The sequence below is a fragment of the Phoca vitulina genome, unplaced genomic scaffold (genome assembly GCF_004348235.1).
Source record: "Phoca vitulina isolate PV1807 unplaced genomic scaffold, GSC_HSeal_1.0 scaffold5, whole genome shotgun sequence".
Taxonomy (NCBI): domain Eukaryota; kingdom Metazoa; phylum Chordata; class Mammalia; order Carnivora; family Phocidae; genus Phoca; species Phoca vitulina.
Window position 1 is genome coordinate 62,950,455 of NW_022589708.1, and position 5,110 is coordinate 62,955,564.

The window sequence follows — 5,110 nt, forward strand, 5'->3', positions numbered from 1 at the left end:
TCTGGGAATATGCCTGCCGTAGGCCACCACTCCTTTCCATCGCCATTCCTGCAATGCTCTTCTATTCAGAAGAAAAGCAGACTTCTCACCCAGGACCAGGGACATAATCTGTGGGGCTCAGTGAAAACAAAAATGTGGGACCACTTGTTCCAAAATTATTAAGATTATCAAGATGTTGACAGCAGAGCATTAAACCTGGTGTGGGACCCTTCTGAGCTGCGGGTCCTGTGCCAGCACCCATGACGCCCACCTGCTCTCAGCCTTATCACACCTTATTATGGCACATTCTTTGGTGGCGGGTGACAATGTGAAGGCACTGGGCAACAGATGACAAAAAAAAAATTCCACAAATTGGAATTGGTATGGAGCAAGTAAATAAAGAGCTTTTATAGGTCAGGTCGTTTATAATTTATTGTTCTCAACAAAACGGAAAGGGGATAGAATCAAGTTGTCAGATGAAAGATAAAATTAATTTTGATGATAGATCACTACGTGATTTTTGACGTATAACTGAGAAGGAGTTCAAAGAAGTGAATGACATTCCTATAACAAACCTCCTTTGATTCTCATCTATTCATTTATATCAATAGGTCTTCTTTGAAATTTTGTCTATAAAAATGATAAATAGGCATAAAATCGGTGCTGAATCCTGTCCCATTTTAGTTAATAAATATACATGGACATATGTAGATATATATGAAAAAATTTGTTTTAAATCTCCTACTATCTTATAAAAGATATAATTGTAATAAAATTTTGTTTTCTGTTTGATAATTTTCCAAGAAAATATATGTGATGTGTTATGATATTTTTATTAATTTTAATGTAATAATTACAATGACAACTTAGTCCAGAAAGAAAAACAATTCTTGAGATTTGAGGTCATAGAAACTTCTATGAATTAAAATTTAATTGTATCTACCTGTTTTAGATACAATTGATACGTTGATTACTAAAAACCTTTTCAAGCATAAAATACAATAAATTAAAATGAAAGTCTATAAATAAAGTGGAAAACCCAAACTCAAAGAGAAAGATGAATAATATAAAATTTCATACTATTAAAGAAGTTATTCCTGTGTTTTTTTCAATGGCTGATGATGTTATAAATTCACAGTATGTATGTTCCATAGATTACGTTTTGAAAAATAATGTAACCATTTATTTTCAAATGCCAATATTTTCAATATCCCAGAAATTAAGTTCTTAGCGATGACTAAAGCTTAGGAAGAAAAAAAAATTTTACATATCATTTTTCAAATGTGGAAGCTTCATTTTTTTTATTTAAATTGATACAGTTCAGTATTATAAAGACACTGAAGATGGCCGTTCAGGGCACGGAGGCAGCACATCACGGAAGACCCATGCCTTGCTCTGTCAGGCTGACTGGTCCTACCTTCAGAATATTGCTGGGACTTTCATACATGTCCTAGTTGTAAGTGCCCAGGGGAGTGATGTTTAACTCTGGCTACCCTGTGGAATTACCTTGGGACCTTTTAAAAATACTGATGGTTGATGGAATGAACAAGTCATGGGACTAAAAGGCACAGCATAAGGAACATAGGCAATGATACTGTAATAACATTGTATGGTGACAGATGGTAGCTTCAGTTATAGAAAGCATATAGCATTATGCATAAATTTGTTGAATCGCTATGCTGTACACCTGAAACTAACGTAACATTGTGTGTCAACTACACTCAAATAACAAAATTAAAGATAAAAACACTGGTTGAGTGTTGGTTGAGGCCCTCTCCAGAGATTCTGATGTCAATGGTCCGGTATTAAATGGTCTGGCACACCATGTTTCCCAGATGATTCTAATGTGCAGCCAGGACAGAAACCACTAGCATGTGACAAATACTGGGACTTCCCTGAGCTACAGCCCGGCAGTGTGACCATTTCTTTGTGCTTGCTTGTTAAATATATGTTGGATGAGATTTTGTTGGAGACTCGCTGTCATTGTAGCATTCTACCTGGAAGCAATGTTGGAGGACCGGGTCAATACTCTTAAATACTGGAGGTTTCCAATATTTACTAAAGAGCACATTGGGCACACAGTCAAACTGACTTAGGGAAGTTTACAAAAATGCCTTCCCCCAACCCCCTTTTCCTTCCTGAGGGGTTATGTGGGTCCAGGACTGAAGTCCATGACCCAGGCTAAATAAAATAACCAGGACTGGATTTGGGGATAGGGCATGTGATTTAAGGCTAGAAACAAGATAACTTCAGGAATACTGCCAGCATGTTTTCTCCCTACTGGATATAAAGATGAACACGTATAATCGGGGTTGCTGCTGGCCACTGTTGTGGGAACTCAAGGGAAGCCAGTCTTAGGATGAAGCAAAACTGGAACACAGAGTGCAGAAAGCAAAGGAAATCTGGTGACAGGGCTAAACCACTGGATCAAGCCTCATCAGCTGTATCACTTACTTAAGCCAATAAATTTCCTTTAGTCAGCCAGTCTGAGTCAGGTAAGATCAAGGGCTTTAGGACCAGGCTGCCTGAGTCTAAAGCCCAGTTTTGCAACTCACTGTGTCATCTTGGCAGTTACTCACAGGTGCTGCACCTCAGTGTCCCCATGTGTAACCATCGGGCTACTAACACTTTCATCATAGAGTTGCCATGAACACTAAATGAGTTAATACTGGGAAATCCCTTAGAACAGAACAAAGCAAGAACCACACTATTATTTAAAGTAATTATCACTTAAGTTGGGCTTAGTGTTATAATTGAACACATCCTAACTGATATATTTGAATTTTGATTCCACAGGTGACCTCAAGCAAATCCCTTAAATTCCTGGGCCCTGGCTTCCCAATTTATAAAGTAAGAAGGTTGGTTGATCTCCAAGGTACTTTCCAGCTCCACTTTAGTAAACACATTGCATTCCAAATTATTTTCTCTCTCAATATGCATTTAGAATGAAAATATCAGAATACATGAATCGTTCTTTCATTCATGTGTTCAATAAATATTTTTTAAGAACCTACCAAGTGGGGCGCCTGGGTAGGTCACTTGGTTAAGTGGCTGCCTTCAGCTCAGGTCATGATCCCAGGGTCCTGGGATTGAGCCCTGCATCAGGCTCTCTGCTCAGTGGGGGGTCTGCTTCTCCCTCTCCGTCTGCCCCTCACCTCCACTCATGCTCTCTCTCTCGTGCTCTCTCTCTCTCTCTCAAATAAATAAATAAAATCTTAAAAAAAAAAAAAAAAAGGAAAGAGCATAAAGGCAAAACACTAACCCATAGGCTTTATTTTAAAGTCTTTATTCTCATTACATCCAGAACATTCCATCAGCCAAAGCAAGCTCTATAGTTGAATCTAACATCAGTGAGGCAAGGAAATAAATTCTGTTTCTTGTGAGATGAACTGTAAAATCCCATGACTATGGTAGTGAAGAAAGGCAGGGGTGAAAAGTGGAGAATGATAATGCAATCCACCACTGGCTTTGAGATGGCAGATTATTATCTAGCAGCAGGTCTGAGTGGGCATCCCGGGAGTTTTGTATGCTCCTAGCAGGATCACACCACCACCTCCCTCCCCACTTAATGTGTACAACAAGGGCAGATTCAAATTTTGTGGGACCTGAGATTTATACATTATGGGGTGTCCTTTTCAAGTAAAAGAACACAAAGTACCATAAGAACTCACTGGGAGTTCCTCATGGGGTCCTCAAAAGGGCACATGCACATGAGGGTCTTTGAAACTTAGGCTTCCTTACCTCATTTTTTTTTTTTTTGAGAGAGAGAGAGGGGGTGGGGAGCACACATGCAAGGGGGAAGGGGAGGAGGAGTAGGGGAGAGGGGCAGAAGGGGAGGGAGAGGGACAAGCAGACTCTGCGCTGAGTGCGGAGCCTGGCTTGGGGCTTGATCTCACCACCCTGATATCATGACCTGAGCCGAAATCAAGAGTCAGATGTTTAACCAACTGAGCCACCCAAGTGTCCCCTTTACCTCACATTAAATCAACCTCTGCTCCAGGCTCACCACCATTATCTTTGGTTGACTTCAACTTGTGCCACATCTTTTTCTGATTGACTGGAATTATGCTATATCTTGAATCTTCAAAGCACAGGGTATGTTTGTGTGTTCATGTGGATCTGCAAGTAATCACACACCTCCTCAAGTGGGATGCACCCATCATTCTTATAGGACAGACAAGCAATGCTATAAAGCTTGTAATTTTCTCCCTAATACTATCAACACTGCTCTGCTTTCCAAGCATCAGTGTTTTCCGTGGAAAAGAAATTCGATATATTACTAAATTTCCAAATAAAGTAAAATGATTGTGTAAGGGAGCCATGGTGTTTATGGGGACCCCATTTTCCTTTGTTGCTCTGTAACAGTGAGTTCCTAAATACTTGGGTGTCAAAAGTGATACTGCTGAACTCAGAATACATCCATCCCCCACCACCCCCTTCCTCTCACAAAAGCCAAGTTTTATACTTCATCCTAGCATGGAAGGAAAATTCTGTAATTTCTTTTACCTGTGAATTACTTTATAAAGAACCAGTTAATCAAAATGGTGCATAATTTCTTTCTCTCTCTCTCTTTTTAAAGTCATCTTTATTATTGTGTTGTTCTTTCTGACATTAGTATTTCATACACAAATCAAGATGATCACCTTCTCCGAAGGGGGATACTAAAGTATAATTTAACCATCCACCTACCCACTTGAGCTAGACACCTAGGCATCTCTAAAATCCATCCCACTTTTTCTCTTTTTTCTCTGCTGCCATGGTCTTAGTTTAAGCTCTTAGAAACCTTTGCTGTATTATTGCCTCAGCATTCTAATGGTCTCCCAACCTTGAATCTCTTCCGTCTCTATGCCCCTAAAAATGCCAGTGAGACTAGAGTTTCTTCTGTGTTTTCTTTTGGTAACTGACATACAGAAGTTTTGGATAGCTTGTAATCAATCAGGGGTAAGAGAGTGACACCCTCAGATAGATCGGACACCAAATAATGAAACTTTAGCTGATAATTTTGCATTTTCCTTTGACATGTGGTATCCTTTTGGGACCAAAAAAAAAGAACAAAAGGTGAATAGAATCTATTTTGGAGACTTGTTAATCAGTGGAGCTCAGGAATACAAAAGGTCATCCACATTTTGGA